This window comes from Cavia porcellus, unplaced genomic scaffold (genome assembly GCF_034190915.1).
Source record: "Cavia porcellus strain 051 isolate PalLab524CR breed Dunkin Hartley unplaced genomic scaffold, mCavPor4.1 scaffold_15, whole genome shotgun sequence".
NCBI classification, from domain to species: domain Eukaryota; kingdom Metazoa; phylum Chordata; class Mammalia; order Rodentia; family Caviidae; genus Cavia; species Cavia porcellus.
Genome location: NW_026947498.1, coordinates 42,118,165 through 42,142,485, shown reverse-complemented (window position 1 = coordinate 42,142,485; position 24,321 = coordinate 42,118,165). Strand labels below are relative to the sequence as shown.

General features: G+C 36.4%; 1 pseudogene; it reads left to right on the top strand.

Annotated features, from left to right (window-relative positions):
- LOC100726081 (tRNA (cytosine(34)-C(5))-methyltransferase, mitochondrial-like) overlaps nt 1–24,321 on the top strand; it is a 64,103-nt pseudogene that overhangs the window by 17,298 nt on the left and 22,484 nt on the right.

Here is a 24,321-nt window from a genome sequence, read left to right as displayed (position 1 = left end):
CCCCAAACTTGAGTGTAAAAATGAGGCAAAAACATATTTTAAAAAAGCAACACTGATTTATTTTATCCTGGGCCCAGCAACACAGTGCAGTAGGAGACTACAAAAGCTATAGATGTGTGTCCCTATACTTGCCATCTTTAAGTAAATACCACAGTTTACAAAGTAAGGGGTCTGGGCGTGGATCAGGAGGAAGGCTAATGGGGAAGATCCTGTTTTCTTCAGCAGAGAACAGAAGAGTCTTGCAGCAATTAACAACCTTTTGTTATCTTATATTAGCACCACATCTGTTATTTGTAGAGGGCAGCAATGGTTAACATATCAATTATGTCACCCAGAGGGAGAAGGAAGAGGAAAAATATGTACAGAACAGTTAGGGTCACCTTACAGGTATTTTGGTATAATACACATATAACGAAGCTCTTTTTTCTAGTGTACAACAAGTTGTGTATATTATTAGTTGGTACATAGATGTTAATTGTTAGCTCTTCTTGTTGGATTTTTAATGCAACCAAATGTAATGACCTTCTTTGCCTCTTTAGATCAGTCAGTTTGGCTTGAAGTCCACTTTCTGTGAATACAGGAGAGCTGTGTAAGAAAAATGATAACAGCAAATACTAAAATGATGATTTTATCAGATTTATTCAATACAGGAGTCTGCTGATTGAAATGACACCTGCCAGAGTGAATAGTCTGTCTGAGTGATGTTTGTAAACTGTTAAGTGCTTAAGATATCTCTCATTAATTGGCCACCAACAGCAGCCCTGTCTTCTAGTTTTGTCACTCTGTCCTTACATTCTACTGCCTATATTTTCAATAGAATTTTTAATCTCTTGAATTTCAGTCTGGAGCTTTACTGTGTGCTCTTAATTCTTTTTTGTGCTGGCCATTCATGTTGTGCATCACTTCTTTTAGCCCTGCTGGATTTTTGTTAGTGTCTTCTTCAGATTCACTGATCATTTTGTTTATTTGGTTCAGTACGTCTTTTCTTGTATCTTCCACGAGGTTGGCAAGCTGCTTGTCTTACTGATCTGTTTTGTTATCTCCTGTGGGGAATGACTGAAGCTGGAGATTGATCGCGTATGTGGATGCCTGAGGTGAGCCATGCGAACAAGCTGTTCCAGATTTGAGAATGGGAGACGGCCTAAGTAGAGGGGTTTCAACTAACAGTAGCCTCCGGATTCCTGCACCTGACCTCAGCTTTCTGCATTTTGCTTCTTCATTTCATCTTTTGCTATCCTTTACCTCTGGAATTTCAAGAGCTGTGCTGGATGCAGCAATCTGCCTAATTCAGGTTTGTGACATTTATTTGCTCCATTTTTATACCCCATGGATCAGTTTGGGGGCGTTACAAGTTTTTGGAAGGACTTTTGTTGGCTTGTATTTATGTTTCCCCCCTACCCTGTGTGTGTGTGTGTGGGGGGGGGGGGGTTCTGGTTGATTGTAGTGAAAAACTTTTTTCTAGTACGGAAACCTTTAGATAATGTTGACTTTTCAGTGGTGTCTTATGGGCCCGGCTAACTATTGATCTTTGCCTCTGTCCCAGGATTCAGCCATTTCTGCTATGTGGGAGGAGAGCTGGCAGCATATTTACCCCAGGACCTAGTTTACTAGGAAGTAATAACAGTATTTTTACCGACCCCCCCACAAGGCAATCCAGATATCAACATCTCAAGAAAACCAATTAATAGCAACAAGTTGGCTATTATGATAAAATCAGTTGCAATTATAACATCAAATAAAAATTGAATACTGACAAACTGTAAGGACCAATAGTGCACTACGTTAACCACAGAAAAGAGAATAATTGACATGAGCACTATGACAAATGAGATATTGAACTATTGTTGTCCTACAGTAAATATCTGTAAAATGGAAGTAAATATCTGTAAAATTACAGTAAATATCTGTAAAATGGAAGAATTTTACCTGCACTAACAATAGAACAGTATTCAACAGCAATTGTATGAAGTTAATTAGTTCTCTGGAGAGTCATAAAACCTAATAGGTACACAAGGAGGAATAAAAGGTATAGAGAACCAGAAAATGTAAAACCAAAATTTGAAAATTAATGGGATATGAGAAGGAGGTGAAGAATGTGAAGTGGGGATCCTGCTGAGGTGGAGAAGAAAGTTAATAGTATTAAAAAACAGTCACAGGGAAGAATGAATAAGAAAAGAACAAAAAGAGCAAAGTACAGTAAATAAAACATACCATGAGGGCCTGGGGGTTTAGCTCAGCAGCATAAGTGCCTCCATTGCAGGCGCAAAGTCGTGAGTTCAATCCCCAGTATCAAAAAAAAAAAAAAAAAAAAAAATACTGTGGCAGACAAAAAAGTTAAAAAAGAGGCAAAAAAAGAACTAAAAGAAAAGGGAAACAGAGAAAAACCTCACCCATCAAAAAACTTGATGAAGAAAAGATGAACATAGTTTTTAAAAAAAGAAAAATGAAAAAAGATTGAGTAAAAAGTAAAATTTTTTTTGTTTTCGAGAGTAGTTTTTTTCTAAAATCTGTAGTCTTAGGATCCGGAGAATCACAATTTTCTCTATTGATGGCCTATGAGTTTTTGAGATGCCCCAGAAGCCCATCCATCTGTTTATCCTGGACTGCGAGCCAAGGCACTCCCACTGGTAGATGGGAAATACAGTCAGTGCTCCAGTCTCTGCTGGATGTAGTGGGGTCTGGTTCCTTGCTTCCTTCCAGGATCAGGTCAGTTGATTAATCCTCAGCTCTGCTGCCCTGTTCCAAAGGGAAGCAAACTTTTGAGCCATCTTGGTGGACTATGGCGCCCTTAGGTTGGGGCAGGCACAGGCCCACTTGCTTGCATCAGAGCAGAGCACTATGTGTTTCGTCAAGTCCTGCTGTCTTTCTCTGGGACTGGGCACTACCTGTCTGGTGTGGGCCTGCTTGCTCACATGGAGGCTGAGCACCATGCTCTTTTTGTGCTATCCAGAGCTCCATATTCTTTATTTTTTTATTTTTTTTTCTCCTCTAATTTTATATTTCCAAGTAAACCTATCTTTCAGCTTGAAGATTCTTATCTCCTATTTGATTTGTTCTGCTATTTATGTCTTCTATTACATTTTAAATTTTGTTTGGTTTTTTATTTTATTTTATTTTTTGTTTGGTTTAAAAAAAAAAAAAAAAAAACTATTCAGCTAGGTGTGTTGATACATACCTGTAATTCCAAAACTCAGAGGCTGAGGCAAGAGGATCACTGTGAGTTCAAGGCCAGCCTGGGTTACAAAGTGGGAGTTCAAGGCCTGTGTGAACTGTAAAGTGAAACCTTGTGTCAAAAGCAAAGAAGCAAACAATTTAATTTTTTTGGTAAGTTTGTCCATTACACTATGAATCATTTCTTGACGCTCACTGAGTTTCTGTAAAATGACTTATTTAGTTTCCTATCTGATAGTTCTCAGATACTGGTCATTGTGTGGTTTGTTTCCAGTGACTTATTTTGTACATTGGGTGAGGTCACGATTCCCTGAAAGTTCTTTTAGCTTCTTAGCATGTGGTATAGTTTTTATATTGCAGGATTAAGTGTTTATTCCAGTTTTCATAATTTGGCTTTCCATGTGTCTCCCCTTCTAGAAATTTCTAAGTAGATGAATCTTTTTTGCTATTTCAGTGCTAGAGGGCACCCCAAGCTGAGTTTTGGTGCATATCCATGGTAGGTACAATAAGTTATGCCAAATAAACTTAGGAACATATCTTTTTGGGCCCAGGCTAGCCTCAGATGCCTTATCTATAGCCTGTGTTAAGGTGCTGTAGGATTCTTCTTGGCTGTAGGCCTCAAAACAGGAGGACTGGCCCTAGGAATGGAGCACACACATAGCGCTGTGGGCTGTTACCTGCTGAGGTAGACTCATAGTCCAGATGTGACACTGACTGGAATAGAGGTCCTATCAGCTGTGGTGTCTGTACTGATGTAGAGATGTTCTCTGGAGCCACTGGCCTGGTGATGAGGACTGTTAGAAGAATCTGCCCAGTTTTAGGTTTTACCAACCTGATCCTGAATTCTGAGAAAGTCCTCCATTCACATTACTGTGTTGGTGCAGAGACATGAGCCTTGCTTCTCGCTGTGCTGCCCAAGGTTGGGGAAGGTGGTGAAGATATTCTATTCATTGCCCAGGCTGATACTTAGCTGGGTCACAAACTGAGTCTGATAGCTGCAGGGAAAGAGTATCTAGGCATCTAGGCATCATCTGACAGTGATGCATGCTGAATCATGAATCTGTGCCACCAGGTTTCAGATGTGTACGTGAGACCTTCAGGACAAGATTCTTCATGTAGAAGCCCTGGTCTGGGATCAGAAGCTTTTGAGCTGCGGTGATCTTAGAACTGAGCTCCAAAGTGAAGTCCTATGCTCGGTCTGGCACTACTCCCTAGTGATTAGACTCTTGCTTCTCACTGTACTGCTCAAGGTGAACAGAAGGGTAGCAGGTAACAGAGGCAGTTTCTGCCTGGCTGAGGAGCATCCAGAGTATGGTCTGTGGATATGACCCAGAAAGAAGTGCCATGTGGCATGCCTGTCCCTAGATTTCACTGTGGCAGGCCCCAGGCTGAGTTTCAAGTCTAAGGTCTAAACTTAATTGTTCTCCCTCGCAAGTGGGAAGTGTCCCTTTTGATGCCACTTTAATTAGATTTGGAGGACTGATGTTATAGGAACCTTTCCCCTTCCTGCCTTCTTCAGCATCTTTTATCATTATTTTACTAAGCCAGACACTGTAATCTCTCACCTGACTTCTTTTTATTTATTTATTTTGTCTTTTTCATTTTTATCAGTACCAGGTGTTGAACTCACAACCTTGCGCTTGCCAGACAGGTGCTTATGCCTCTGAGCTAAATCCCCGGCCCCTCACCTAACTTCTTTAGCTCTTGTGAAAGCAGTTCATTGTAAATAGCCATTCATATCAGTGTCTCTTTTGGGAGACAGTCACCACCAGAAGCATCTCCCTTAGCTACTATCCTGCTCCTGATGATTATCACATTTAATCTTTTCAAGCACCTCAAGGTAGGTGAATACAATCCTACTTTACAAATAAGTAAGCTGAGACTCTTAAAGAGCTAAGTAATTTATTTAAAGTCTCCTCAGTCATAATTTGAACCATGACTACCTTAGTATAGCGTCTCAATACTTACTTTTCCCCACATATTCTGTTACCTTCCTTATTTGGTCATGGAAAGAGCTTTACATATGTACAACAGAGTGCATTTTTACTTAGCTCATGCTTTCAGGTGAGAACTATGTCCGAAGTACTGCTTGTGCAGCATGTCTTTAGGAATCCATAATTCCCTGTGGGTTCCCCCTCCCCAGTTAGACTGGCTAAATGTGCAAGCTTCTGGGAAGGTGTAGACCTTACCCCCACACACACACACATACACACACACACACACACACACACACACACACACATAGGTGTGCATCTATGTGCATACACACAGATGGTTTGTGTTTGTGCTTATTTTCAAAGTGTAAGACAATGATAATACTTATTTCTAAGCCTTATTTCTGCATAATTATAGTGAATTGATTTTTATGAACTTGTACTTATTGAAAAGTAGAAATTTAACAATTCCATTGCCTTTAATTTGAAACCTTTTAATCTTTTATATTTAGGCTATCTTCATTGTAGTGAATACGATAGCCTGAGACTGAGATGGCTGAGGCAGACATTAGAATCTTTCATCCCACAACCTTTGAGAAATGTAATTAAAGTGTCTGAATTGGATGGCAGAGAAATAGGAGATGCTCAGCCTGAAACATTTGACAAGGTACTTTTATTACATTTTGACAAATTGATAGACTCCCAAGGTTACCACTATTATGTTGCTTTGTTGTTGTTTTTCTTCTGCTCCCAGACATAGCCTGATAGAGTTTTTCAGTGCCCTGGGAAATTTTGATAAAGTGAACATGGAAACAGTTTTCATTTGATGGTCAACATGATTCAAAGGAAGCCATAACATTGGGTTTGGGGATAGAATGCTACATGTTTTCATGTGCCTTAAAGATATTTAGGAAGAGGTCAGATATTATTTGGGTCACTACACAAACATGTGCACTAGATTGCTTCAGTTCAGTAATATTTTGAATTAAAGAATGTTACAGAAAAAGTCATTTCTGTAAGTGAAAATTGAAATAGTCTTAAAAATGTTGGGGATTCGGAAATAAGGTATGATAATATCTGTTTAAAATGAGTGACTTATAAGTTTTGATGTGGTTGTTAAAATATCAAATGTCATTAATAGGCATTAACAGCCATAGTGGCACATACCTGTGAGCTTAGCTATTTGGGAGGCTGAGGTAAGAGAATCAGAAATTTGATACTAGCTGGGGTAACTTGGTGAGACTCGGTCCCAAAATTAAATAAAAAGAGCTCGAGATACAGCTCAGGGGCAGACCTATTAACCTAGAATTATTAGGCCTTGAATTCAAAGCCTAGCATCATATATGAGACAGTCAGGTATCAGTAGACTTTAGTCCTCCTATGTTTCTTTTCTGTAATCAAAATAAACAAAAACCAAAACTGTAGTTGGGCATGGTGGCTCATGTTTTCATCCCAACACTAGAAAGCTAAGGCAGGAGGATCAAAAGTTTGAGCTCAGCCTGATCAATTTAAAGACATAGCAAGACTCTGTCTCAAAATAAACAAAAGGGCTGAAGGTATAGTCCAGTGTGATAGCCCTAGATTCCATTTCCAATAGCATAAATAAATAAAAACACAAATTAGATACAAAAATTTTCTGATAAGTATTAGTGAGTAAATATTTTAAAGAACTCAAACATACTACATTTTTAGCACTGAAGGAAATGTTTCTATTTGTACTTATTATTTGTTTGTTATGTACCTTTCTCTATGAATATATCTGCATCATTTGTCCTTCTTCCTCTATGTGTTAGCTGATGCTCCATGTTCAAATGTTCGAAGCTGGTTATTCTCTTCTGATTCTCAGATGGTAGCCTGTAGGATACATCAAAGGAAAAACTTGCCTGTTCTAAAGATAGAACTCTTAAGGTGAGAACTGTTTAATACAAAAGCTTATTCTGACTTCTAATGAATTTAAATAGGTATGACGGAGGAAGGATATCAAGCCTCCCTAATGGAAGGCTTCTTATGTAGGTGCCAGTGACTAATTCCTCTGAAGACTGCACTAAAAAAGTTTCCAGCTCTTTTGAAAATTTCCTGCTTTTATTCTATAATGCCTGCTGACCCCTAACAACATGCAATGTCATTGTGCGTAATCTTGGAAGGGCACAGATGCAGTTATTTGCTTGCTGAGACCATCCCAAGCATAAGGTTAGAACCAGGCTTTCTGTGAGAATCTGAGCAGTTCCTCCAAGGAATAGCTTTGCACATGCATCTACTTTTTGGTGTTTTCTGGCTACGTCAGCTCCCTGGGAAGGTGTAGCTACTTGTTGCACTTAGCTCCCCTCTAAGAATCTTGTAGAAGTGATTAAATACTAAGAGATACTTGGTTTCCTTCAGATCAAAGGCATTTTGGGACATCCTTGCTCTGGTTTTGAGAGTGATTTTGACTTACACACTCCTCCCAAATAATTCCTATTATTTAATGCTTGTTATTAGTACATATTTTCCATAACAAAATACCCAAGGTTGGATATTTTATGAAGAAAAACAGGCTTGTTTCACTCAGTCATGAGCTTAGTGCTAACATCTGCTTTGCTTTGATGAGGACCTGTCACTGTCTCACTCACATCATGGCATCATGGGGGCAGTGGCTACAAGAAGGAAAGATCTCAAGTCCAGACAGGAAGCCAGAAAGAGAGGTTAGAATCCAGGGACAAAACATGCTTTATTTTTTATTTTTTATTTTTTTTTGTCTTTTTCCTTTTTATCGGTACCAGGGATTGAACTCACAACTGCCTGCTTGCAAGGCAGGTGCTTATGCTGCTGAGCTAAATCTCCAGCCCCTATTTTTTAATTTTTAAAAATTATGTTAATTTTTAAAAATTAAAAAATAAAATTTAATTATTTTAATTTTTAAAATAATTAAAAATTATTCTAGTAGCAACTCACTTTGCCAGAGACTAACCAGGATTCTGAAAGAAATACACTAAGCAGCCTAACTGCTTTCTCTCTTGAAGGTCCCACCTCTTCACACACTGGCACCAAGCTTCCAGCACATTAATCTGCAGACAACACACTCAGACAATATCCAAACTGTGAAATGCTTGACCAGAACTCTGAAATATGTAAAGTACAGCTAAATGTTGTCTTATCACTCAATACCTCTTACATGTAAAATGACACTGAGTGAGAGTGTGGACTTCAGACAGTGTGTTTTGTTGCCAACTTCTGACAGATACCACAGTGAACGTATGCTAATCCCTAAACATTGCAAACAGTAGTAATGTGTAGTCTTGTTCTTGCATCAGATTAGGTACTTGCTCAGTACAGTGATTCTTGGTAATACCAGAAGGTTTTTCTAAATGTATCCCATCTTGCAGTTCGACTATTTCTATGTTCCGTCAGATGTCTGCTTTTCATGTTCTAGAAATCCAAGACATTTGAAAACTCTGTGTTTTCTTTCCTTTTACGTCTTGTTACCAACTGTAAGATGTTACTTACATCTCTCTCTAAATTTCTTTTCTCACTTTTATAGTTTGGCTTCTCAATTAATTATTCCTCTACTTGGAGCCTTTCCATTGTTATCTCTTATAACAGATACTACTATGATGGCTTAATACTATTGTGACATGTCATTTTGTTGTTGTTGTTATTTGGTTTTGTTTTTTGAAACAGAGTCTTGCTACATAGTTCAGGTTCCCTTGAGTTCACTGTGTAAAGAAAGCTGGCCTCAAACTTAGAACAATCGTCCTGCTTCAGCCTCCTGAGTCCTAGGATTACAGGCATGTACCTCAATGTCTGGTGACTTGCAATGTTTTTTTTAATAAACTAGAGGCTTCCTGACAATATTATTTTTCTCCTCTCTCTGATTAATATCTGCCTTGACTTCTTTTTCTTCTTGCTCATGATTACTTTTTTGTATTTTATGTTTCATGTCCTGTTTCTTTTTTCCATTTTTGTCTCAAACCCTCCAATTTTGTTTTGAATCTTTTCATATTAAGTTTACTAATGGTGAAGGCATATTTTTATCTTAATTTTACTTGATATGCATTTTTACTTAACATTTTAAAAATTGGGTGAGAAGTTATTATTTATGGGGCTGAGTGTTGTGACAGGATCTCTCCTGTGTACCCCAGGCTGGCCTTGAACTCAGCTTCCTGAGTTCTGAGATTGAAGATGTGAAGAAATATGCCTGGTTTGCATTTGATAAGATTGAAAATGTGTTTTAAATTATATAAATAGAGGGCCATGGATTTAGCTCAGTTGCACAAGTGCCTGTCTTGCTGGTATGAGGTTATGAGTTCAGTCCCTGGTATCAATAAGAAAGAAAGAAAGAAAGAAAGAAAGAAAGAAAGAAAGAAAGAAAGAAAGAAAGAAAGAAAGAACAAATGAACATAAATAATATATGAAATTATTGGTCTTATAAAAAACATTAATTCAGATAAAGCGAAGTCCTTTAACCATATACTCTTTTCATTATAAAGCTGTTAGACTTAAATTTGGTTTATAGTCATAAACTTTTTCTGTAGCTTTTCTCACAAGTAAATATACATAGAAAAGTAAATTTAAAGATAACAGCTGGCAATATGTATGTATGCTGTTTTGTAACTTGCACCTTTTTTTACTTAATAGTTTTTAGACTTTTCTAAATAGACCTAATTTCATTTCTTTACCTTCTGTGAAATATTCAAAAAGTATCAGTTCTCTGTGCTCTATTTAATCTTTATTTTTTAACTTCTAATTTTATTGATTTCTTTCCTGTTATACTTTCAACTTAAATGAAATACTGTATCTCAAATTTGTGTCTAAGCTTCGATCTTTCTCCTTAGTCTTAGACCTATATATAATTACATACTGGAGATCTTCCATATGTATAACTCAACTAGTTAAGATTGAACTCATAATTTCTAATGTTCTTCTAGTTCCTCACTGCCATTAACAGGACAAAAAAATAAAAATTGGACCCCCCAATTTGCCTATTCTGTTAAGATAAATGCTATATAGCACCAAGCATTTGGCTATGTGTGTGAAAGCCACATCCTCTCCTCTTCTACATCCAGTCAATCAGGAAGACATCTCAGCTGTACCTGTTACATACCTTTGAAGTCTGTCCAATTCTCTCCATCTTCAGACCTAAATCACTGGCATCTGTCACTTGATTCCAGCTGACTCCCAACTAATATGTCTCCAGTTACGAGATGTTGTGAGTTCTACTTCTCCATTCTATACAGAGAAGCTAAAGTGATATGATTGAAATTTAAATCTGATCCTATCATTTTTCTGAGACTCATGCAGTGATCCCCAGTTAATAGCAAGATTTGATACTCTTTGTTTTATTTTTGTGGTATTAGATATTTCCAGCTCTTTAGTATAATATCTAGGAACCCTTGATATAACCCATTCTTACTTCATTAACCTCATTATCTCAGGACAGTTATTGCACTGTATTTCACCTGAACAAATCTCTGTAAAGTATCAAGCTTTGAGACTGGTGCATTCCTGTTCCTTTCATTTTAGAGTTCTTATTTATCTTTCACTTTCTCCTTACTAACTCAGTTGATTTTTCAGGAAACACCTCTGACATCTTATTTTGAAGCCTTAACTTGACTCTTGACTCTGTAGGACTGGGATTGATATCTTTGCCATGTACATACATACATACATTCATGGAGTGGGGGAGGGTATGATAAAGGAAGTGTTCTGCATTAGACATTTGCTATATAGGTCTCCCTTTTTGTAAGATTTTAAATCCTATGGAGTCTGGGATTGCTTTATTGTTTTTATTCCCAATATATAATTTGGTGTCTGGAATATGGAAAATACACAGTGAATAATACTTTAAAGGCAATAAATTGCAAAGGCTGATTATTCATAATTCAAAGCTGTAATTTATAGCAAAATTAACAAAAAATAAAGGTATCATTTTTGTGCTGCAAAGTAATTAGGGTTAAATCTAAAGCAGTTCACTTAATTTATTTTTGTTGCAATTGCTTTATATGATTTTGGCCAAAGCCTGGTTTGGGTTTTTAACTGTTTTCTTTCTCTTCATTTAAAAATTTACCTTAACATTCAACATTCCCTTAAAATCAGTCATTGCCATAGAGATCATACATAAACTTACAGCATAACAAATAAAGCTCTTCCGTAGTAGTTATTCCATTTGCCCATCTTCCTATTCCTCAGAAGCAGTGTCTTTAGTATCACAGCACTTTAGGACAAATTGGTAGGTCACAAAACTGACTTCACAATCATGAGTGTAGGTTTTCATAACACCATTCTTGATTGGCAAAGACCATCGCACCTGCTATCATCCCACATTTTGTCCTTGAGCAGCTCCTATACAACCTTTGTACCTGCTGTTTGGTATGTATGGGAGGTTTAGGACTTGTCTGAAGTAGCTAATACTTGGAGTCTTTTAGCTATGTGATTATGATAATAAGTAGAGGAGAAAGGGATACCCAATCTATGGACACAGGAAATGATCTGATTTCCCAATATCTACATGTCTTGGAGTTAAAAGCAATAAAGAAAAAAGTGATAATAGCACATAGTCTCTCTTACTTATTGGCCTTGACTTCAAAAATTAAAAAATAACAATATTTTTTTCATTAGAGATAACTCTGTTAATCACTTTATCATTTACACAGAAATTTCTCTTGTCTGCCTTAGAGACCTTCCTCACCTCTTATTTCTTTAAGAAAAGATAATCTTTTAATTCTGTAATTTACAGAGATAAAAAGATTCAAATTCTGCCTCTTAGTCTCTTAACAAAAGGCAATCTTTTTATTTATATTACCAGATAAAAGGATTTAAATACAAATCTACAGAGAGTAAACTCATGTATATGAGTTTTAGTCAGATTGTAAAAGGTAGATTTAAGATCCTTGTATTTCCAAAAATAGTTAGAACAAAAACAGGTAAGCAAGTAGTGACTGGCTTTATATTGTGGACAAAAGATGGCATTCAAAAGAGAGAAAAGGCCTGGAAAGGATGGTAGAAAAGCAGATAAGCCATGCCTTTTGGCTGCACTGTGTTATTGAAGATTATATTGGTCAATGCTCATTAAAGAAACAGATTTAATGTGAGATATACAAATATATAAGAATTTACAAGATTGTCTTACAGTGGCTGCCTGTAGATTCAGGTGTGGAAGAGTGAAAGATGTCTATCTGCACACTGGAGGTCTGTAGGATCCAGTCAAAGACCTGAAGCTTACTGTAGTATCACGTGATCCTGTATCAGGAGTATCAGTCTGTACCAGGTGACTGAAGGATCTGTGCTGGAGGCTGAAGAGTCTGCCCTGGAAGTGGGAAATGACCTCCAAGGGGATGCTAAAGACGAGAGCTCCTCCAGAGAAATAGAAGCTCGCCTTCCTTCTTAATTCCCTTTTACGCCATTCTGGCAGCAATCCTCTTGAGCATACATCTTTGACACCCAGAATTATGCTGATCCAATTTCATTAGGCATTTCTTACTTAAGTTGACACAGTTAACTATCACAATACATCCTTTGTCAACTTGACAATCAGACACATTTCTTTAAATCATAGTCTCCAGATTAAAAGGCAAGCTCCTAATCATACCTAACATGTTGTAAATATCCTGAGTACAAATAGAGATACAATAATTCCCTTCCCTGAATAGAAGACAGTTTTTCTTTGTGTGATGCTTACTCCTAATATTTCATAACTTGCACATCATATATAGGTTAAACAACACTTAACCAACATTATAACTATCAACATTATATTACATTGGAAACATATTAGGAGAAAACTATTACAGTTCTTATTTCTGTAGTTGATCATGGAGTCATAGCTGCTATTTAGAACTACCTTCTTCTTTCTACCCATTCTATATTCTCTTGGCCTTCAGCAAGCACCTCACAGGTCTTGGTTCTTTCCCAGGTGAGGGGGACTCACACCTTTATTCTTGAAGGTTGTAGGTCATTTGTCATTCTGCCTGAATCGGGTTGTAGTTTCTATTGCATAACTGCAGTCCCCACTGTACGATTTGGCATAGAGAGAAGAGCAGTGACAAGGCTCTTCAAGGATTTTTCTTGAAGGTCATTCCAGTGTGGTAGAATAGTTTTTATGTTATCAATGCACTCCAGTATTTCCATTTCCCTAAGCCTCTGAATCCCTTCATCAACAGTAAACCAGGAAATATCAGGCATGTCTGACTCATTCGCAATGGGCCGTCTTTTGATCCATACTTCTGCCAATCAGGTATATAAACTATTAACACTGTTTTTTAATCATCCAGAACCTACAACATTAAACTCAAAATCTGTGCTTTGCGTGTCCATATCAACAAGTGCAGCCTGATCCAGGTGTATATTTTTGCTACCATCATCCCATACCTATAAAATCCATTCCTGCATTTGCTCATCAGGCCTCTGCTTTAAGAGTTACAAAACTCACGAAGTTAGAACTTCTCATGGGAGAATGTGTACGTCACCGTTAGGCACTGTCTTAGTTACATTTGTTTCATTGCTGAGGCAAATACCCATCACTTAAAGTTAAAGGGGGAAAGGTTTATTTAACTCACAGTTTATAGAGATTTCAATCCATAATCACCTAGCTCCAAGGCTCCAAGGCCAGTAGGCATGTTCAAGGGGAAATCATGGTCCTGGAAGACAGCAAAGGGAACTAGACAGGAAAGATAAGACTCTTTCTGTCCCTTATATTGTATGCAGGCTACATACCAAGGCAAATGTAGTGCTCAAACCCTTAATCTTAGCTGTAAATATGCCAGACCAGTCAGTGGACTGATTTACTAATCACACACCCTTAATCCCAGCATCACACACTGTAGATTTAGGCACTGCTCTACAGCCATACCATCCTGAATGCTCCTGATCTCATCTGATATCAGAAGTTAAGCAAGGTTGGGCCTAGTTAATACTTGGTAGGGAAACCTCTGAAAAGCCTGTCCTATTTAAGAGTGCATGAAACTTTAGGGGGATATGTAGACACAAGCCATAACAGGCACCTTTTGTGATTTGAAAAGGCTTATAACTGCACAGACCAAAGTGGGTGGTGAAGGTGGGTCCTGAGGATTGCCAGTATTAACATGCTTGATCAACACAGAATTAATTTCCTAAGATACTCTAGGAGAATCCAACCCCCCAGAGGGTGGGGATGCCTCACCACTATGAGTCAGGAAATCTCTCCCTCTGGCTGACTGTTCTCATTGGAGTCTAGGTGCTCAACATCCTCACTTTTATCCAGATCCTCCCAGATGTTGCCACCTCAGTTTGAGACCCCATTCTCTTTTTCAATCAGAGGCTTCACCTTTACTTCAGATAGCCTTCCTTATGGTGCATTTCAGCCAGTTGGATTATGAGGACCTGTGTTTGGGTTTCTACAGTCTTGACAAAAGGAGGCTAGATTCTTTTTCAGGACATGCTTAGGAAGTTTTAAAATTTTTTCTGTGTGTCTGGAGCTAAGAGTTTGAATCTTTGAGCTCCTTATTTTCCTTTATTAATTTCTTCTCACAGTTAGAAAACATTAGATTTCCTGTGAATGTTTTGAACTCATTGTTTTCCTTTAGTAGTTTTCCAGCAATGCTAAGAGCAGCCAGCCAGTATATTTCCCATTCTGCCAAAACTTTGTATCGTACAGAGTTGCTAAATTCCTTATATTTCACAAGTGGTGAATTAGGATAAAGTGGATCCACATTGCATATTACTTTAAACAGTTCACACCAGGGGCTATCAATATTCTTCACAGTAATAGAAGGAGACACCATAGCATTTTTAGTGTTCTGAAATTAGTGTCAACTCTAGGAAGCCCTAATGCCATTAAAGGATTTCATCTTTACAGTTCTGTTTCTCTACCGTCACTTGTGGTACCAAAATCTGTATCAATCAGTTCTTACTGGGGGCCTTTTGGGAATATGACAGAGTGGTAAGCAACAGAGCAAGAGCCTCTCCAAGATTTGATTTCCAGATACTGGAATATCGTAACATAAGGAAGTGAAAAAGGAGGGAGGTAGGTCCCCTGGACCCACAAAGGATATGACGTGAAACTTGAAGTCCATGGAGGGAGAGAATCCAGGAATCTAGCAAAAATAAGAAAATCAGGCTCACTGCCAAGGGTCCAAGGAGAAACCATGCTCCCTGCTGAACGAGGCACCAGACCTAGAGAAGAAGCCACATCTCCCAGTAAGACAGCCACTGCAGACTCAAGGAGAAGAGCCACACCCTCAGTGGACTGCACCCAAAACACATCCAGGAGATGCAGACACAAAAGAAATTGATAGTCACATCCTTGAGATTTCTGAAATGGTGGCAACTGAAAAGAAACAACTCAGTACTTAAATTTTTTGATTAATTTGCATGCCCATATCTCACCTAGAATAAGTTCAAGAGAAATACACATGGAATAAATTAGAGAACACGCACTGAAGTTTCTGAACTGATACCCCCAGGAAGTAAAGAAACAACTGAGGGCTTATATTGTTTGATAAACTTAGTATGCCTGTATGTAGGAGTTAAGCAACTGTTTGGAGGATAACTGTGCAATGCAGTAACTATGATTGATTTCCTAGTCTTGTTTTTGAAATCTAATGTCCTTCTCTTGTACTGTCTTGTTTCATTTTATTCTCTTTAAAATAAAAATAAATCAGTGCTTACTAGAGAAACTGATTTAATGCAAGATATACAAACAAATAAGAATTTATAAGATTGGCTTACAGTGGCCATCACACAGTCAAGTGTAGAAGGATGCAAAAGGGCTGTCTGCAAGCTGCAGCTCTGAAGGATCCAGTGAGAAACCTGAAGTCCACTGTAGTGACCTGTGCTGGTCCATATGAGGAGGGCAAGAGGTCTGTGATGAAGACTGGAGGTTTGTGCTGGATGCCAAAATGTTTACCCTGGAAGACAGGAATTCATGCCAATCTTCCTGCTTCAGCCTCTGAGTGCTACGGTTACAGGCATGCACCACCATGCCTGGTTTAGTTGTGTATTTCTTATTCAAATTGATGCAGTCAGCTATCACAAAAACTAAATTTATATTTGCACTTATCTGTTGACATACATACTCAAAGGTGCTTTCTACCCTTCATGGCTGTATATTTATTTATCTTAACCATGAATTATTTATATTTATATTAGATAGGTAGTGTTCATAGTGTTTAGAATTTGAGCTTTTGAAATGACAGTATTTTGTGACTAAATGTTAGTCTTTTTTTTCTTTTTTTTAAATCGGTACCAGGGATCAAACTTACAACTGCCTGTTTGCAAGGCAGGCATTTATGCCACTGACCTAAATCCCCAGCCCCTCTAAATGTTAGTCTTACACATTTTCACAAATATAATGCATAAATGAAAACTGATATTTCACTTAAAGGAATGTTTGGTGTTAAAATTTTAATAGGAGTATTCAGAGATATGTAATATTGTTTTTAAATTTCTTTCAAAAATTAATGTATATGTATAATTATATGTACTCATGAAAATAACTTAACGTGCTTTTTTAAGTTTGTAAAGTTAAAAGCATAAAATGTACTATAATGATAGGAGAAAGGTCCTGAAAGCATGCATGGTCTTTTTACACTTACTAAACAATGGCAAAATTAGACTCTTTTATTGAATTTATAAAACAGGGAATAAATTATAAAAAATTTTCTCAAATACCCCTAAAACTATTTTCAAAGAACAAGAGGAAAGCAATAATTGAACAAAAGCCAGTTTTATTCATAGAATGCAGTTTAATCTGAGCTTGGTGGCTCATATCAGCAATCCATGTCTTGAGGAAGCTAAGGCAGGAGGATTACTATGAGTTCAAGGCCAGTCTGAAGCACACAGTGAGATCCTGTTTTAAAAAACAAAAAAGAAAAAAGTACACCTTTATTACCACTTTTCTAAAGAATTTCAAAGTCAGTAATTTCTGGTATTATACTACAATCATCAAAATTCATTTCTTCTTATCTGTTTATATGTAAGAAAAATATAGTGGGAAAGTATTGTGAAATGCTATGTATGTCGTATTTTTAGAAGGTGACTGTGGTGTTTGTAGTGTTTGTGCAAGAGAAGTTTATATATTTTGTGGTTGGGAAAATGCTAACTGAAGAGTATGATTTATAACAAAAACGTAGAGATCTTATTGCAGTAATGTATCATGTCATCCATTTCCTGGAAGAAAATCAATCACTATAAAATACTAACTTTCTGGTATTCTTTTTTACTACTTTACAAGGAAAATCCACTATTTGAACTCAGTAAAAATGGAGGATTAGATTATTGGGTAATGTCTGAAAATTTATTCAGATAGCAATCCTTAAAAACTGGTACTGCTTGACAGCAAGAACTGTGTTTTGGTGAAGTACTGTGTTGCTTACATTGTTCTGTTCTGATCTGCTTTGTTCTGTCCTCTTTTGTCTTAATCTCTTTAAAATAAAGAAGAATTGTGTTTTAAAAGAAATATTGGAAAAGATCTCTAACACCTATTCACTGATATTCTTGAGCTGAAATGAGGAATATCTAGTGATTGAGGAGTATAGTCTTTATCATTTATCAACATAGTGAGCAAAAAGTTGATGTGTTTATATTGGAAAACTAATCTTTGGCTATTTGGTTCTAACAGAATGGAAGACTTCAACCACTATTTCAGTTTTCTATATATACTCTTTATAAAGTTAAAATAATTTAATTAACTTTGCACATTATCATATGTGTAATATATTAGAGTACAGAAAGCAGTTGTACTATAATTACTATAACTAATATTAATACTATTTTTCTTTCTCCTTTTGTTCTTCCTCTTTCTCCTTTCATTCTTTCTTCCTTCCTACTTTCCTTTCTTCCCTCTCTCATTAAGCTGGGTAGCAATAATCAGAGGTTCTGGGATATAAAATATATAATTTATTTGAGCAAAGAATTCTTTTGGTGAGGCATGGTGCTTTGTTTTGAACTAAGGGATTCTTGCATGCTAACACATTCTGTAACACTGAGCTATATCTCTGGCCCTACACATTTATTTTTAAAAGCACTCACTGATTATAAGTTATTCAAGAAATATCCAATGCTATAATTTGTAGTTATTATATTTTCATTCATAAAAGTGTCTCAAGTATGTAGATGGATAATGTGAAATATAATCTCAATCACAAGAATTTGTCAACAGTTATTAATTTATCCAACATTTGTTAAGATCCACCTTATATGGCAAGTTTGCTAAGAACTGCAGAGGCTAAAATATATAATAAGTGATCCTTGTTCTCAACGTCTTTAGCTCACTGATTATTAAATGTAAAAGTATTACTGGAGGGAGTACTTAGGGCACAAAGGAGGTATAAAGAGGACCCCTGTTATGGATTAAGAACTGGTGGTCAATTTAACACCAGCTGGATTACATCAGCAGGGCCTTGAGTGAAGATGCTCTACCTGAGGAAAGTTTCCAGGACAATTAGTTGGAGAAGAAGGGAGGTGTTGAGACATTGGGGTGTTAATACATTGTTGCATTGAGATGTTGTGGGTTCTCCTACGGGTTGCTGTTTGAGCCATTAGATTCTCCTGGAAAAGCTTTGCTCCCCATATTGAGCACTGTTTCCTGGCTCTGGACAGGAAGACATGTGCCTCTTGGTCTCCAGGATAAACTGGTCACGCTGGCTTCCTGGCATGTGCCTGACTGTGCTTGTTGTTGGAGGAGCTCGGGCCTCCACATCACTGAGGATGGCTGTGGTGCCTTTCAGGACAGCCCTGGTCTTTGTTGTGAGTGTGACTTCTCAGCTCCAGCATAGAACCCTCATCCCACCAGCACAGCTCCTTCGCGCTGCTGGCATGGAATTTCTGGTTTCCACTGCTGACCTTTGGCCTTTCCCGGCATGGACCCGTAAAAGAGACTGGCGTGAGTCCTTCTTGTGGGCTCTGGACCTCCAGTTGGACTCCTGGGAGGCATTGTCAGGAGCTTTGAGTTTTTATCTGGACTCCTGTGGGACATTGCTGTGGGATTTAGGCCCTTGACTAAATATTCTATGTCTTTGGTGTTGTGGATAGATTTGCTGCATTTTCTTAACTCCCGGTGACCATTATAAAAAAAAAATATTATAACTCCATGTCCTGATTCTAATTATTCTCTGCACAACCCCTGACTAGAACAACCCCTAAGGTTGCTCAGATTAAGAATGGGGTGCAAGGGTAAAAATTTGCATGCATTTTCTTCTTCATTTTTTAATCTGTAGGAATTAGAGTGATGTCCTCTTTTTATTACATGCAATTCAAACTTTTTTGTTATTATTAGTCTTGACTGAGATTTGCCAAATTTTTATCTTTTCAAGATCCATAATTTAGTTGTATTAATCTTTTTATTATGTGTTTATTTTCTATTTCCAAACATATGTGTGTTTTCTGGTTTTATTATTTTTATTTTGATCAAGGAACATATGCTGCTAATCATCCCTCTGAAAATTTTACTTTCTTTATATCCTCATGTTGACACTTGTAAAAATATTTCACATACACTTGAGAAGAACGTAAATTTTACATTTATCATTTTAGTATTCTGTATATACTCTTTAATTATCATTTGTTACTTTTAGTTTGACTCTTCTGTTAGTATTACTTTTTAAAATTTTATTATATTATTACTTTTTTAACTGATTCTCAGGTCAGTTATTGAAAAAAGTGTGTTAAAATTTTCAAAATATGATCTGAACTCTTCAGAGTAAGGAGTAACTGTAAATTTTGCCTTGCATATTTTAAGATCATGTTGTTTTAGAAGCATATAGATTTTTTCAGTGGCTTTCATATTCTGTTCAGTAACCTTAAAGAGAACCCTATTTTTTACTCTTAAAAAGTAAGGTGCTAGCATCTATATTTATACTTGGGTTAGACAGTTGCTGCTGCTGTTTTTTGTTTGTTTGTTTGTTTATTTTTGTTTGTTTGTTTGTTTTTTAACCATTCTGGGATGGAATATAGGACCTTGTGCTAGGAAAATCCCCTCCCCTTAAGTTACATCCCAGCCATCTGTTTATTTTCATTGTGCCTTTGACTAATGTTTAACTTGAATAGCTTATTCCCTATCTTGAAATAATGCATATATACAGTAAGGAACTAATGAGATACTTTTAATAATGCAAAAACATAATTACATTCATTTTAGAATGATTGCTGCATTTGACAAAAAAGGTTGATACATGAGAGTAAACATAGAAGAAAGTTAATTAGGAAGTTATGAATTTTTCCCATGAGTGATGGCTTCCAAAGGGTTAAAGTTAGAGCACAGAGACCATCAAATTACGATGATACTTTAAGCACTTCATTAATTCACCTCAGTTTATCTTACTCAGTTTGTAAGATACCTTTGATGTTAGCAAGATTATAAATTATTTTTTCTTAATAACTTTGCAAGCCTTAAGTGGATATCAAAGTGAAACTGAACAAATAAGCGTAAGTATTTACAACATAGAAGCATATATATTCTTCTATTTTAAAATTCTGGACAGTTTTTCTAAATGGTAACCGTTAAGTATGGTAGAGGATGACCTAGACTTTTTTTTTTTCTTTTGAAAAAAATTTTGGTCATTTGAGCATTGTTAATTGTTACTTTGTGCTTTGCATTTGTTTTCCTCCTCTGAATCTTCTTTCTACTGGTACCAATTATTTTTATGACCCAGACAATTTGAACTGAGGCTGAAAGAGCAAGATTAGTTTGGCTTATCCATCAGGAGTCTCAGTGACTCTTCCTCCATCAGAGGGTTTACCTGGTGCTTGACTTCATTCTGCTACTCACTACAGGTATCTGAACTTACCATGCTGTTAACCTGCAGAGTCACTAGAATGCCTTTCCAAACTTTACAAATTTTCTAACAATCTGGCCACTATAGAAGTCAAATGACTTCTTTCTTCAGGAAGGATTATTTAGATTAGTGTTTTCAAACTGTGCTGCACGAACTATAGCAGTGTTCTAGGGACCATCTGGAGTGAACAGGTAAGGATGATCAGAAGAACTCCTTAGTCTACCATACCAGCTCCAGCTAGAGAAATGGTATAGTTATCTGGTTAAATGCAGAGGATTTCATTTGAAAAGTTTCTCATTACTTAAAAAAAAAAAAAAAAAAAAAGTTTGGAAAAACATTTTTAAATAATGTAAATCATAAGCAATTCTCTGTTCATAATGACATTTACCAGGGCAAAATAAGGTCAATTGTAGTAGTTTTCTTGAAGACTTTCTATTTTCTTTCTTATCTTCTTTTTTTAATAAGTGAAGAAACTATATTTCATGGTAAATCAAAGACCGTCTATTGAAGTAAGGTAGGCCTAACGAGGTCTCCTGGCACTGTTTGCTAATTTAAACAACACAGAGCTTTATTCTTCATGTTCAGTTTTAGCAGAGATCTTTTAATTGTGAGTCCCTCTCCATACCTATATTAATGCAGTAATTAACTGTTGAGAAGAAGTATTAAACATGAGATATCCAAGTGTAGACCTGATAATAAATATGTTAAAACTTGTCATTTATAATCTATTTCAGGAATAGCTAATGTCATTACTATCTTCCAGTACTATATAAAAAAAAAAATCCTTCTTCAAAGTAAAAACTTAACTTCCAGGAGAGAAAAGATAATTATCAGCATGGTTTTTGTTTCTTAGGCTGACAAAAGTATAGCTGCTGGGTACGGTATCTTTGAAAATAGCTAGCTCGGTCAGGTTTCTTTATCTTGAATTTATGGAACTTCTTTGATAATAAACAGTTTGATATCTAGAAATTTGATTACTTACTGTGAGCACAGTGATGGGTACCCTCAAGGCTTGTAAAATAATACTTTTAAAACCGATGATAGCACTGGGTAGCTATCAACTAGGAAATATCTGTATTTTAGATATTTATAGTACCTGAAACTTAATTTTAAATCTGCATTTATTTGATAGATTGCCAATGAACTTCAACTTTTCACCTTAATGTTTCTATGGTCAGAGTATACGGTAGCAGTGAGAATTTTTTATTGGCTTTCTTGCCCAGACTGCTGTTTGCCAGCAGAAATATAAACTGAATTGACCAGAGTGAAATGATGAGAAACAGGCAATATAAAAATGAACAAAATGGGAACTACTGAAAAGGAACAAAAACAGAAAAATTGTAGAGGAATACCAAAAGGTAGCAGAAACATGAAAAAAGATATGGAATGGATAACAAAAATAAATAAAAGGTGTATCCTGAAATGCTGAGCAGAAGAAAAGAATGAAATGTAGATGAATTGACATTGAGGATTGAGGAAAAGTGAAAAACAAACAAACAAACAAATGAGAGACAAAGATTTATGGAACTCATAAAGATTTGCTTTTACAACTAGGTAAATTATAATTAAAATATATTTTGGTTACAGCAGATTAAACTGTTAGCTTTTTAAAACTTCAGAATGTAAAACATTTTTAATGTTTTTTTTTTTTTTTAAATCAAACTAACAACAGCCTACTGTGTTCTCTGGTCTTACTAACATCTTCTGTTGTTTCTCTTTGATAATAGAAAGGCAGTGTCAGAGATAACTGGGATTTTAAAACATCTGAATGGCATGCTTTGGAACTACATTTTAAAGTAGGAGTTAAGGTTTTCTATATAATTCTTTACTTATTAAAAGTTACCAACCACACTTCTTCATTAAAAATGAGACAGTTGCTTACATAATAATCATGATTAGCAGATTTTTTACTTTCTATACAGGCTTATTGTCTACCGTCTATGTTTGGTTGAAGAAAATCCTTTTTCATTTTTATAAATGATTTCTTAGCAAAAACTTGTATTCTTTTCTCCCAAACAAAGCTTGTGGCCTATATCATTTTCATCTGTTCTGTAACATAAGTGTTGGAAGTTACTTGAGCTGTTCCTTACTCAGAAATTTGGTACATTAATTGCAGTTAAATATTTTCCTTTATTTTATGATGAAAAGTTCTCTTCCTGAGCTGTATAATAAGTAAGATAACATTCTTTAGTCATTTAATAAGTGAAATTTAAGAACATACTTTCCACATATGTTACTTATAAAACTACAGAATAAATATAACATAACCTTTATTGTGTAGGAGCTGAAAAGTTTTTGTTTGGAAAAACAATTAGGAAGAAATTCTGCAGCAAGGAATGAGAGTTTCTGTTACCCTGTAAGCTTTGAAATGGGATTTAAAGATTGAATAAAAGTTTACCTAGCTAGGAAGAAACTTCATTATTTTTGTGAAATTTAATTTATGCAAGCATTAGAACTTGTATAATTTCTAGAAAGAAAAGGCAAAGAATGAATTTTAATTATACCACACTCACACTCACAGGAGCAGAGGTAATACTGTACTATAGTTTGGTCAGAGAAGAACTCCCTCAAATGATGTAGGGGACTTACTAGAAATTAGAGCTTGTTCATTTATTAATGCTGGTTACATAATTTATAGAAGTCTGTGTCATGCTGTTGCTGAGCTTGACCTGAGCAAGGCCAGAAGTTAGCTTGTGAAGTCAAGGAGAACTCACAAGAACAGACTAGAAGCACATCAGTCACTAGAATTCTACAAGCATCGCTGCCCACCCTGAGCAGCTCTGCTGGTATGAGGGAATCTGCAAAATAGCTTTGGCTTGTGAGATGCACAAGAACCTGGTTTAGAATTTGGAAAAGCTGAATGAAGATTGTGTGATTCCTAAAGGAAGTCTGGACCCAGCTGCCCTCTACCTACCAGGTGAGCCAGGACCCTGTAGTGTGTGTGTGTGTGTGTGTGTGTGTGTGTGTGTGTGTGTGTGCCTACTGAGCTTAGTGTGTACCTTTCCAGGGCTTTTGATAGTTACAGAGACAGCTCTGTCAATGCTATCAAAGACTCCTGATGCTCCTTCACAAATCCAGTCACACCTCTCTTTAAATGCATCCTTTCTTCTGGTTTGCCGTACTTTTGCCTGCTCTTAAAATTCTTAAAGCTGTAATTAAACAAGTAAGATTTTATCTAGACTTTTTCTCTCAGCACAGTGTCTTTGGAATTGAGCTTTATTGCCATTATTAGAAGTATTATGTTTGTTTTTTTTTTTTTTAGTGGATGAAGTATGAGAGCAACATCTTTGCTTTTGGACTGACTTCCACTGTCTGAACAAGGACATTCACTCCATCTGCATTTGTAAGGCTCCAGGCCATTGTATTATCCATTCTTAGGAGCTGCCTCTTCCGAGATGAATTTATAACACTGCTCTTCATTCTAACAAGACCCAAAGCCTAAATTCTCAGTTGGCTTAAGTTTTATGTAGTCCAGTGCTGGGGATGTAGCT